Below are 13,838 nucleotides of genomic sequence, written 5' to 3'. Positions count from 1 at the left end.
GGAGCATAAATGAATCAGTGTATCGAATCTTCTGTTCGGAGCGCCAAAGTCACGTGATTTCAGCCGTTGGCAGTTTGACACGCGATCTGAATCATGATTCGATACACTGATTCATTTGTGCTCCGAGCGTCTTGGCTACACTTTTTTTCACTCCTCCCCTCACTTCAGCCACATACTCTACTCTTGCCTAAATTTAAGGGGACGTGAGATGCATCTCAAACGAGCCTTATGACTTAAAAGCACCTCGAGAGCGAGAGCAGACGGCTACGGACCCATCTTCGAATCGTTCTCGCGCGGTACTTTGATGTCACCGATCGCTTCAAGTCGACTCCACCTTGAATCTCTTCTGTTAAGAATCCGAACAAGCGATGAATTCAGAATCTGTGAATTAGATTCGAAAAATCAATCCTTTGAGTCGATTCTTTCAGTAAGTAGGTCAAACAGGGCAGAGTTTCCCAAAAGCATCGTAAGCCTAAGTTGATCAATGATCAACTTTAGCTTACGATGCTTTTGGGAAATTCTGCCCAGGGCAGCGTTTCCCAATAGCATCGTAAGCCTAAGTTGATCGTAGCTCCATTGGTTTCAATGGAGCTACGATCAACTTAAGCTCACGATGCTTTTGGGAAATGCTGCCCAGACAGGTTAGTAAAAGCTCCGAATCGGTTCGCGAATTGGGATTCAGTCTAAATCATTTGCACAGTTCACACGTGCACTGAATCGTTTGGAGCCGTTTCTCACAAAGTAAAGGAACAACGCGAATTGTTTGTTGTACTATTCCTGATATTAGCTTCGAAGGTCAATGTGTCTGCAATACTTTATTAATCAGAGCGCAGTACAATGTAGAGATTTACTGACAAAATGTCGACGACCAAAGCTTCAAATGTGAAGATAATAGTCTTTAGTTATTTCAACACCTGGACGTGGCGCTTGTGAAGGTATTTTCATTTTGGGTAATTTTCCTATAGGCTAAAAAATAAACAAAACATGAAAAGTATGGCATTGACACCTACATTGCAGTAGCATTATAGATAGGCACTGAATTGTGCATGAATACTGAAATCATTCAATATATCGTGGTATTGCTAGCTGATACTGTCACAGAAGCTACTGGTTACCCCAGCAAATTTGTCTGACAACATTCATATGGGTCTATGGCCTTTAATAAACGATTTTTTCCCCGTGTATCTTTAACAGAGGCCTTACTATTACTTGGTTTAAGGAGAATGGCAATGTTTTATATTTATGAATCAAGGTCATATGATTCTTCGGGTGTTATTATATAATATATATTAATAAAAAGTGTCATGAATACAAAGGGGTGGTGGTAATGTGAAATTTATGGAGCAGGGCTGTTAACACAAAGGTTGCAAGGTGAAATGCATATGAGGAAACTCATGAAATGAGGTTAAAGAGATGCCACCACTGCTTAACCCAGATTGCTCCAGAGGGACTGTGACAGATGAATAGTGGGATGTGCTAAAAAATAAAACAGTTTAGTCAGCATGACTATTATTATTATATTATATATTATGTTATTAATAATAGTATGATTTATTACGTCTCTATTTGTTTCATGTAGAACTTAAGCTGACATGAACATGAAATTTGTTCGATAATTCATGTTGTGGTCTTATGAAAGCAAGAACATGTGAGATTTTGTACACTGTCAATGTGCAGATTCTTGCATTTGATTAGTGACCTAGACATATTGCTAATAACAAGTCTTAATTATTTCTTCATTTTATTAAACTTCATTTTTTAAAAACATTGTTTTATTCCAGATATAAATGAAGGAAATCCCAGTTTTTCAATGCGATTTCTGAGATTTGGACTCCTACGTATACTGACCTACAACACACCAGCAGATCAGCATGCCTTGCTGGGAATCAGCATGCAAAACACAAATGCGGGTGATCGGCACTGATGTCTTTTTCAGTAGGTAAGTAACCACACACCTCTATAATATGCCTGATTCTGTTTCAGTTAGTACTTTCAAATAGATTGATAAATTGCAAATGGTTCCTCCCGTCGCAGTGATATTTGGTACAATATGTTAAACAGCAAGATCAGACCAGTGTGCCCATGCCATAGTGGCCAATGTTCAGAGGAGACTAGAAAATTTCGCTTTTCAGCTCTCAGCTCTGATGTACAGGCCTGAACAAGAGTATGGATATTCACAGTGCATTACTTTCTAATCACCGTGACCATGCGTGGTCATTAGGTCATTTACAGCATAACATGGCATTATTGTTCATAGGCAACATGGGTTAATTAGAATGGCTCTGCATTGTTTGTGTGTGTAATCATTTGAAATGAATTGGCCAACACCCACAGGATGTTGAATTGAAATTAAATCACAGTACCACAACAGAGGAATTTGGTCCAACACAAGATTAGTTACTTTTTGACTAATTTACATAAATTTGTAAATGAATGTCTTCATATATTGAATTCAGTTTACTGCAGTTATATGACTTGTAGTGAATTTTATGCTTCCATTCTGGTTAGTGCCTCAAATTCAAAGTCAAATTTTGCTCTGTTTTGCTTCATAGAGTTGAATTCAGAAGTTTTAACATTTCTGTATTCTATTCCTGTATGGCTAACAACCCTGGTGTGTGTGTGGTTTTCAAGAGGAAAAGGAATGTAGTAAAGAGGTGAAAAATCCAGTCTAAAAATAAAGTGTCGGCCTGCTTTTTGAAACAGAGGCTTGGATGTGCAGTGATAATGTCCCTGAGATGTGTGAAATTACATCTGTTTGATTCGTTTTTACCTACATCTCTCTCCTATTCTGTCACCCTCCCTCTTCCACTCTCTCTACCACTCTCTCTATTGCTTTATTCTAGTGCTATTGCTTTTTAATAGGAAAAACACAAAGAAAATGCCCTCTAGATATGCATTTGATGTGGAACTTGAAAAGATCCTATTATAAGTAACACAGTTTTGTGATATTAGAACACTCCCTTGAAAATCAATAGTTCTCTATTGTTTTTGTAAGTGCATACGCCTCGTTGTGTGCATGTATTTGGCAGTGTGTGTGTTTACATCATGGCTGTAGCTACTGGCCCTTTGCTTTAAACCCAGCAGTAGGTGGGAAAATCTCTGTTTATTGCGTTTTCTCTATTCTGTTCATTAATGGAAAACTGAGCAAAAACTTTTATAGTAGAGCAAAACAGCACGCTTCATTTGTGAGGATATTTGTCTCACACTGTGTAGTTTCCGTAACTCTCTGATTGTTTGAGAAAAAGCCAAGCAAATCTTTATGCATGGAGAATACGAAACACGGGTTTCAAGTAGTAGATGAGTGGTGTTTATGTGATTTTTATATACTCTGTATATGAGTTCAGAAGTTTTACTGTTTTTGAAAGGAGTCTCTTATGCACACCAAGGCTGCATTAATTTGAGCAAAAATACAGTAAAAACATTAATATTGTGAAATATTATTAGAATTCTCTCCCCTAAAAAAACAAAAAACAAACAAACAAACAACAGCCATTTTTAGGTCTCTCCAGAGATGCTCAATTGGGTTTAAGTCAGGGCTCTGGCTGGGCCATTCAAGAACAGTAACGGAGTTGTTGTGAAGCCACTCCTTTGTTATTTTAGCTGTGTGCTTAGGGTCATTGTCTTGTTGGAAGGTAAACCTTCGGCCCAGTCTGAGGTCCTGAGCACTCTGGAGAAGGTTTTCGTCCAGGATATCCCTGTACTTGGCTGCATTCATCTTTCCCTCGATTGCAACCAGTCGTCCTGTCCCTGCAGCTGAAAAACACCCCCACAGCATGATGCTGCCACCACCATGCTTCACTGCTGGGACTGTATTGGACAGGTGATGAGCAGTGCCTGGTTTTCTCCACACATACCGCTGAGAATTAAGGCCAAAAAGTTCTATTTTGGTTTCATTAGACCAGAGAATCTTACTTCTCACCATCTTGGAGTCCTTCAAGTGTTTTTTAGCAAACTCCATGCAGGCTTTCATGTGTCTTGCACTGAGGAGAGGCTTCCGTCTGGCCACTCTGCCATAAAGCCCCGACTGATGGAGGGCTGCGGTGATGGTTGACTTTCTACAACTTTCTCCCATCTCCCGACTGCATCTCTGGAGCTCAGCCACAGTGATCTTTGGGTTCTTCTTTACCTCTCTCACCAAGGCTCTTCTCCCTGATAGCTCAGTTTGGCTGGACGGCCAGCTCTAGGAAGGGTTCTGGTCGCCCTTAAACGTCTTCCATTTAAGGATTATGGAGGCCACTGTGTTCTTAGGAACCTTAAGTGCAGCAGAAATTTTTTTGTAACCTTGGCCAGATCTGTGCCTTGCCACAATTCTGTCCCTGAGCTCTTCAGGCAGTTCCTTTGACCTCATGATTCTCATTTGCTCTGACATGCACTGTGAGTTGTAAGGTCTTATATAGACAGGTGTGTGGCTTTCCTAATCCAAGTCCAATCAGTATAATCAAACACAGCTGGACTCAAATGAAGGTGTAGAACCATCTCAAGGATGATCAGAAGAAATGGACAGCACCTGAGTTAAATATATGAGTGTCACAGCAAAGGGTCTGAATACTTAGGACCATGTGATATTTCAGTTTTTCTTTTTTAATAAATCTGCAAAAATGTCAACAATTCTGTGTTTTTCTGTCAATATGGGGTGCTGTGTGTACATTGAGGAAAAAAAATGAACTTAAATGATTTTAGCAAATGGCTGCAATATAACAAAGAGTGAAAAATTTAAGGGGGTCTGAATACTTTCCATACCCACTGTATGTTGCTTTTATTTTGATGGTTTAATCATACTTGTAGGGTCACTAAAAACAAATATCCCTTCAGGACATCACTTTTGGCCCCTATTGTAAAGAAATGGACTGAAAACAAGTCGGTTTGATTTGTGCACTAAAGTTTTACTGTAATCTCAGTCCTGCTTGTATGCCATTGTGCCCTTGAGCAAGGGGGATGCTCAAGTGGGACTTCCCTGTAGTTAGTTTTAGTCATTTTCAAAGTAAAGTCACTTAGAAACAAGTAATAAATGCACATTGTCTTGTGGAACTTGCATTTGTCTCATGGAATTAAATTTTAAAGGGGTCATATTCTGCACTTTTGAATCATTTTATCCCTGAAGTCCACTTACAAATATTAGTCAAGATTTCTTGTACCAAAATCTGTTGTAATTTTGTTTTCAATTTTCCACCCTCTCTCTGACCCTTGTGCTGTGTGTTCCAGACAACTTTGAACATAAAATTCTCTTACCTTCTACTTCAAAATAATCGCTGAAATGGGGCTTATGGTCAGGCATCTGACTTAAGTCAGGGCAGATCGATCAACCTCAATTTCAATGAAAAGCAACATTTGACATTCACAACGCACAGAGGGAAAAAAGTTATAAATATTAGTATGTATTTATGTAAAAGTAATAAAAAAAGTGGAAAGGAAAACAGGAAATCTGGCAACAGCGTTACAGGGAAACAGTGATGCGCGGGTCAATGTATAAACAACCCGCACCCGACCGACGTTTTCAACTAACCCGCCCGCAACTCGGACCGCAAAAAAAAAAAAAAGGAAAATATTGTACCCGACCCGCTTCCTGACCCGCATTTTTTTAAAAGTAGTAAATGCTCATTGTAGCGTCATTGGGCCATAGTCGTAAGAACTAGGGGTGCGGGGGGGTGCCCCCCTCCCATACGCCCCCCATCAGCCTCCCTGGCCAATAATATCCATTAATCCAGCCTGTGGAGGAGAGAAATGTTTCAGGACCTGACGTGGTGCGCTCAGAGGTGCAGCGGCGAGAGCAGGCAGTTCTTGAGGCGGCCCATCATTTTCCATTTCAGCTGTCTAGATGCATATTATTGATGAATGCGATGTTTATGTTTCGACCCTGCTTGAAGAATTAATCAGCAGGTCAACTGAGAGAAGGCCCACTTTTGGAAAAGTGTGAAAGCCCTTAGGAGCGCAAACTGTTCTTTTTCTGAATGTTGTATGATATAGCCTAGTGTTATGTAATAAAGGCTTGATTTATTCATTTATTTCGTTTCATTTTCTTAACAATTAAGATGCTGCATGTGTTTATCCAGTCTAATCGAAGTGTGCGTCTCTCCCCCGACTTTCCCACCAAAAATCCCGCCCCCTCTCAGAAAATACATTAAAAACTGACATTACTGAGCTATATGCGTTTAAAAGTAGCCTATTAAAATGGTACAATGTCATTGCTCAGTTCAACGTGTTGGGAAATCGGGCATTTTGTCCCGCTTCAGCATTTATTCAAAAGTTAATAACGCTCAACATTCAAAAGGTAAATAAGGATTTCCCACTTGTATTAGCAGGCTTAGGCTATTTCGCCACGTGAATGCCCAATTGAAGCTCTCACAAACACAAAATGCAGTGATAGAATATGTTAATAAAGTATTTATTAACGCATTTTAGACGAACAAAAACAGGTAGGCTAAGCCAAAGACTGAGGCTACAATATCCATAAATAAATGTTCACAAATACCCATGAAAGTAAAACTGAAACCTTTACTAAGTAAAACTGAAAATTACAAAGGTTTAATTGGCATCTTTATTTCAAACGACCCGACCGATCGCGACCCGAATATCATTAAAAATATTTTTGGATGACTCATAACCGCGGGTGACCACAGGCACCCGCTCATTTTGGATCAACCCGCGCATCACTGCAGGGAAACAACTGGATATAAATGTAACCTATTTTTTTAATCTATAGAAATATAAGTAAAACAGAATTATAGTGCTTTGCATTGTTGTTCAGTTTTTATGTGTGTGCCATAATTGATAAAGAAATTGAAATGATCTTATTAAGTCATGGCAACTTTTTTTTTTTTTTTAACATTTGTATGATTGATTGAAACTCTTTTAACTCTTTAAAATGAGGCAAAGCTCGACAATAAGGACTGAAGATTGCCAGGGGCCAGCATCAACAATGCACAGGACAGTTGGCAGACATGTCACTGGCCAGTACTGAATTGTCACAAAAGTTCATCATTTGCGCGTTTTAAGCCTTGCCAGTTTAAATATTCAACACATCCACAGCACAGGCCCAGAAAGCCGCTTCTCAAACAGCATGCGAGTACTGAATTGAGTTCCCTTTCACTTCTTCACTAGCTGTATACTAGATCCATGCATTAGGTCTTAAAGTGACAGCAGCCTGCTGCTGTCTGTTTTTAAGGTTAAACAACAAAGGACAAAGAAAAAAAAAACACTCCTCTTTACTTAATAACTTTTGTGACTTTAGTAAGGATTAATCCATATTTAGCTAATTTATACAGTGAAGACTAAGCAGTGTTAATTTACATTTGATTACTTATATTTGAAAACTGTTAGACCTCCTGAAAATCCTGAAAAGCACTGATTATTTCATTTGTATATTTGTTCTATTGTATTTATTTGTGTTATTGCTAAGTTCTTATTTTATTACTGGCTGTTTACTTCATATTAGTTAGGCTAGTAGTTTTTGTTGTGATATCAAAATTGGAATCAAGAATTATGAAAATTACTGGCGTAGTACACACTGGCATTCTTTAGTATAAGCTATGCTGCTAAATACCAAATTTGTGCTGATTTTTGCAGCATGGATTCCATAAATGGTCTTTTTGGACTGGGCCCAAAGCTTTGGCTTGTAAACATTACAGTAAAGTAAAAAAAAAAAAAAAAAAAAAGAAGCTTAACACAGTCAGTAGGCTATATCATCGCTGTTGGGCAGAAACCTTGCATTTTTATTTTTTTTTCATTAATTATTATTTCTGTTGGTCACCCTTTATGTCTGTCTATGGTTTTTGCAAATATTCAACCAATGAGAAGTATTAAAAAGAGCTTGTGTCTCTAAACTTCATGACTCCAATGGAGTTAAACATTAAGGAAATATCAGCGGTAAGATTCTGAAAGCGAAAATAAGTATATTTGATATTTTGTAAAATTGACAGCCCTATATGTAAAAACTTTAGCTGTCTCTCCAAAGTTCAAAATCCCTCAATAGGACAGCTAATTATTTTGGACGCCTCTTCTGCCAGCTGTCTTTTTATGCTGTACTGTATACAGCTGCACTGAAGAGGCCTGTCTACTGCATTGATTGTGTAAAGATTCGGAGTTAGATTGTGTGTGTGTGTGTGTGTGTGTGTGTGTGTGAGAGAGAGAGAGTGAGAGAACGAGAGCATGCAATATTATATAAAGATCATGTGGATCCTCATGTGTCTGTGTATATTGAGGGTCAGGTGTAGTTCAACTCTCTGTACGCACTTCACGTTTGTTCTTTATCTCTACTTCATCAATATGGAAGATCAACCCTAACATCCTAATATCAAAGCTATGCGGGTGCTGTACTGTGTAAGTGTGTTTGTGTGGACAAGATCAATAATAAGATCGGCCCTCCTGCCCCACTCTCACAGATATATAGTCAGTCTGTTCAGTCAAGGGGCAGAGATGTGAGATTGAGTGAGTTGACCCCTCAACCCACACACACACTCACCACATATTCATTGTTTATATCAGAGAAGCACACAGCAAGCTTTATTTCATTTATTGGCTTATATGAGTGATTCAGCTTTGAAAGGTGTACTGAAGATTGGATTAAACGTGTTGTAGATCAATGAAGCCAGCGTGCTTGGGGAACGATAGTACAACAGTTGACTATAGTTACTTGCATGTTTTTATAAAATACCTGCAGAAATAACTCCGCAGACAGTTAATTACCACATCACATATTTGGGCTTAGATATGCTGCAATGATAAGGATGAGGAGGTGGATTTGTGTGTGGATTTAAGGAACTTAAAGTCTTTTTCTACTTATTTAGGTTTAGCTTTGTACTTCCCCCTGTTAATCCTTCTATATCCCAGTATGTAGTTGCTGTGTGTTTCCCCACCTCTGTAGGGCTTTTTACACTGTGCTTAACCCCGGGTAAAGGAACGTTTCACACTTGTAATTTAGAAGCAGGGATAGCACCGATTTTTACCTGGGGTTAAGAAACCCTGCTCTGGAGCAGTGTTTAGGGTTTAGCACAGCTTTTGCAGTGTTAGCCCCACATTGTGGTGCCAAACTTGTATAGTGTCCCACATGGAAAGAACCTATATGTGGATATATGCGCATATATGAAACCTATATGCAGTGTATATGTACATATATGCTGCATATATGCACATATATGATAATATATATGCTGCATATATGCGCATATATACTGCATATATGCTATATATGCTGCATATATGCGCATATATACTGCATATATGCTATATATATATGCTGCATATATGCGTATATATACTGCATATATGTGTATATATGCCACATATAGGCAAAATTGAGGTGCATATATGTGCATATACAGGAAATATAGGTCTCCTGTATTGCTTCTTCATATCCATATATATGCCCTATACATACAAGATATGTCTTCTATATAGCTAATGGCAGGATCTGGTCATTTTGTAGCTCATATCTCATTTTTGACTGTCATACATGATGCCTAGCTCATATTTTCTATTATCAAGGCAAAAACTAAGAATTAACGAAAAAAATTATGCAAGAACTTATGTATGTGCGAATGTAGCAGTTATGTATTTAGACAATTATTTTGTGATTCCACTTGCCATGACCATATTTGGGGTTTCCTGCCGCCATGCTGACTTGGGGTGTTGACGCACTTTGCTGCTTCCCAGTCTGCATGAGACATCACAGCGGTAGGTCGCACAAAGTTTTTGCGGTGATTCAATTAAGGCCATGTTTCATGTAACAGCTGAATTCACATGATATATTTGTATGATTGTAATCCAAAACCCCTCTGTGATGTACATTCAGATGTTTCGTTGATTATTTTTCTTTACTTAAGTTACTTTTAATATCTCTCTTTCTCAGCGTTGTGCGTTGCTGCCGCATGCTGTTTGTATGCTGCACAAGTCCTCATATATTGCCATTTGTGTTATACAGAATAAAGTGAGGACCTGATGGCAAGATTTTTCGCAGTCTGTCTTTGATTACGACACAACGCAGAAAACACACCGCTACACGAACACGTGAAATTGGTCCCACATGGAAAAAACATATATGTTTATATAGGTTTTTTCCATGTGGGGTGAAACAATGCAGTGTTATATATGAAAGCTAGACACTTAGCAACAGACAACCAATCGCGTACTCATATTCGCCTGTTTTGGACAGTCACTGAGACACTGCGCATTGTATATAAACAATAAATTCAAAGTTTGAGAGGAAAAATGTCAAATGCTGACAGAAAATGCAACAATTTGAGTGAAGAAGAGATTGTTTCATTCTTACCTTTTATAGTCCGAAATGTCCATTCAGTATAAACTCGATAGTACAGTTGGCAATACGTGCACATTGCTAAATCTATGTAAACGAATCGCATGCTGCAATTTATCAAGTCAGTAATGACACTGACACTGCAAATATGCAAATAAAGTTAACCCAGGGTTTAGGATTGTACAGTGTGAAACGTCATCTTATGAATACTCAGGATTAATTATTAATTTTGAGCAGTGTGAAACGTGAAGCAAGATACCATAGGATTACATTTACCCAGGGTTTATAATGACCCAGGGTTAACTATTTTAATTGTGAAAAGCCCTTATGTCTTATTAAGTTGGACTTTGGCAACATATAAAGGCTTTTCACACTGTGCTTAACTCTGGGTTATCATCATTGTAAACAATGCTTTTAACCCCCGGGCAAAGGAAAGTTTCACACGTGTAATTTAGATGCAGGGTTAGCACCGCTTTTTACCCAGGATTAACTTCATAGTGCAGTCAGTCGGCAAATTCTGCAATATATAATATGAGGATGCATAATGCTAAAGCCTGTTTGTAAACATACCAAGTACTGCGTTTGTCCAATCAGTGACACTGACACCGCAAATATGCAAATAAGGATGTCAGCCCAGGGTTTAGGAATGTACAGTGTTAAACCTCAGCCTTGGATCAGTCCTCGCCTGGCCTTAAAGGGTTAGTTCACCCAAAAATGAAAATTATGTCATTAATTACTCACCCTCATGTCGTTCCACGCCTGTAAGACCTTCATTCATCTTCGGAACACAAATTAAGATATTTTTGATAAAATCCAATGGCTGAGGTAGGCCTCCATTGACAGCAAGTTAATTTACACTTTCAAATGCCCAGAAAGATACTAAAGTTTTACTTAAAACAGTTCATGTGAGTACAGTGGTTCAACCTTAATGTTATGAAGCGACGAGAATACTTTTTGTGCACCAAAAAAACAAAATAACGACTTTATTCAACAATATCTAGTGATTTGAGCTATGGAATCTTTTTAAATGAACAAGGATTTTACATTAAAACACCTTTTAAGTAGTCTTAATTTATGTGTCAAATACTACCTTTGTTCAGGTCCTCTTCCTGAACCATTGCATGTGTGTGCGAGTGTGCTCAGATATCCTTTGTGGCACCACAGTGGATTGATCTGCCTCCAAAAGCATTTGGCAGATAAAGTTGTGTCTAATGTAGACTACCCCATGAGAGACACCAAACACTAGCAAAACTGATCCTGAATCAGTCACAGTTTGATCTCCAGAGGGCCCGAGAGCAGGTGGAGCGTTATGAAACTGATCTCAGTAGAGCGCTAGAGTTGTTTGTTTATAGACAGTGGCCTTGATGATGGAACCTTTAATGACTGAATGGGTCACGGGGGTAATGCATTGAACAAAAGGCAGAAACAGATGATGGATAGAGTTACAGCAAATGAGAAGAAATGAAGAGGGAAGGGATGAGAATATTAAAGTGGTGGAGAGAGAAAGAAACAAAGTTTGATATATTTATCATCATTCAGGAATGAATGATCCTGGGAGAAGAGGAGGAGGCGTTTAGCATTCCACAGTTCTACAGGTTCCTCTCTCTCTCTGTCATTCTTTAGGATAAACTAGGCTTTTAAAAACAGTATTGAAGGGCAAATGATAAAGGTTTACTCAGTTTGAGTAGTGTAGATAAATGTATGTAAGTGTAAGTAAGGATATGAATGTTTGAAATCAAAACAAGGAGAAATTGATACTACAAAAAAAAAGAACAACTTTTTAAATATTTTTTAGAGTTGCCATTTAGCTACCCGTTCCCAACCATTTTTCTTTTTTTAAAATATTACTATTTTTTAAAGTAAATTTTAAATCTCATTTTACTTTTGTTAATGGGTGTGTGTGTGTGTGTGTGTGTGTGTATATATATAATATATATTCAAATTCAACTTGAACATTTCATTCATGAATGTCTGAAGAATTTTTGGTTCCAAATTTATATCAATTTTACTGGTAGTTCACTGTATGAAGGATTTTTGGGTATAATATGAATACATAAATGAATTATAGTGTCCTGCACTCACTAGAAAAAATATATCAAAAATATAAAAATGTCTGAATAATTTTTGGTTTGACTGTATATGTATAACTTGTATATGTATGAACTTAATGTGCTCCCAAGAGTTAACACAACCTCAAATACCTTAAACGAGAGCTCACGCTTAGTAAATTGTTAGCGTGCTCTTATTACCCACTAGAAATATGCTGTATATGTTTGGGCCAGAGGTAGGAGTAGTACTCTTTATGCAGAATGACCTTGGTTCAATTGCCATGCTAGAATAAATAATTAGATTTTTTTTAATAAATCAAGTAAAATTGCAGCTCAATGCCAGTGGATGAATTTTAACTAGTGATTTCACTGATTTGATTAACTTGACCTCAAAGCTGTGATGAATCACTATTTTCTTTTTTTTTTTCTTCTTTTTCTTTTTTGTGTTGGCTTCACTTGAACTTAATCACGCACTAATTGCTACTGTTAAAAATTACTACTAGTGTATTATAAATGCATTTGTTTTGAACAAAGTTGACACTGAGATAATTATAGTAATTTAAGTGTATGAACAATCTTTAATTACTGAAGATTTGCAAATGTACCCTTTCAAATGAGTATCGAACCAGCACTGAAAAGTTAAGGAAAAAAGACAATCAGGACAAAACTTTGACAGATTTCGTTTTAATAATAGTTTTATTTAAATTATTATTTTTTTTTTATAACTAGTATTTAAAAATATATATTTATATTGTTTGGTTGTTAATTCGATTAGGCAGCTTATTTTTTTATAGATATAGATAGATATATAATGTTATATTATCCATTTTCTAAACCACTTACTCCTATTCCACTCTATATGATAATTTAATTTTAAAATTATTTTTAAAGTAAGTATTTATTTTTGTTCTTCTGGGGTTTCTTAAAGGGATAGTTGACCTAAAAATGAACATTTGATGTTTATCTGCTTACCCCCAGCGCGTCCAAGATGTAGGTGACTTTGTTTCTTCAGTAGAACACAAATGATGATTTTTAACTCCAACCGTTGCCGTCTGTCAGTCGAATAATAACCTGACAACACAAGTAAATTGCGTTTACATGACTTTATTAATAAATCAGGTTATTTCCCGGTAGTGACATCAAAAACATAATAATTTTCATATCTGATTTAATTTATGTCGGTTGTGATATTTAAAAAAAAAAAAAAAAAAAAAGCATTAAAAACCAAAGAAGATATTGAAACATGTCAGAGGGAAACTTGCATCTCATATATTATCCTCTCATGCAGTTACAGATGCAGCATTTTGACTGTACCACTTCTACTTCTGCTGCATGAGATGAAAATTCTTTGGGTCAAGAAAGAGTCTGAGTTTGCGGTATATTTCCTTCTCCCTTACTGCAAATCATTTGCTCCGTCTGGATGCGCTCAAATCTGCAGTAAGGACCCGTTCCTGTCACAAATTACACAATACTTTTATTGTATACAATTACTTCAATAAACCAACAGAAAGAGGGTTAATGCATTTACATGATGGGCGAAA

The 13,838-nt window shown here is 37.3% G+C and overlaps 1 long non-coding RNA gene across 3 annotated transcripts in view; it reads left to right on the top strand.

The window, feature by feature from the left end:
• The first annotated feature begins 627 nt into the window (after positions 1-627).
• The window catches only part of LOC125272487, an 84,803-nt gene continuing 71,592 nt past the window's right edge, over positions 628-13,838 (top strand). Inside the window, exons 1-2 of one of the 3 annotated variants that reach the window (XR_007185853.1) lie at positions 628-935; positions 1,782-1,939. This is a non-coding gene — a long non-coding RNA (uncharacterized LOC125272487). The remainder of the gene's footprint in view (positions 936-1,781; positions 1,940-13,838) is intronic. The other 2 variants (XR_007185852.1, XR_007185854.1) reach the window with 2 other exon arrangements.

Source organism: Megalobrama amblycephala, linkage group LG7, assembly GCF_018812025.1.
Source record: "Megalobrama amblycephala isolate DHTTF-2021 linkage group LG7, ASM1881202v1, whole genome shotgun sequence".
NCBI lineage: Eukaryota > Metazoa > Chordata > Actinopteri > Cypriniformes > Xenocyprididae > Megalobrama > Megalobrama amblycephala.
Note: the sequence above shows the minus strand (reverse complement) of the source record. Positions and strands in the feature narration are given on the sequence as shown.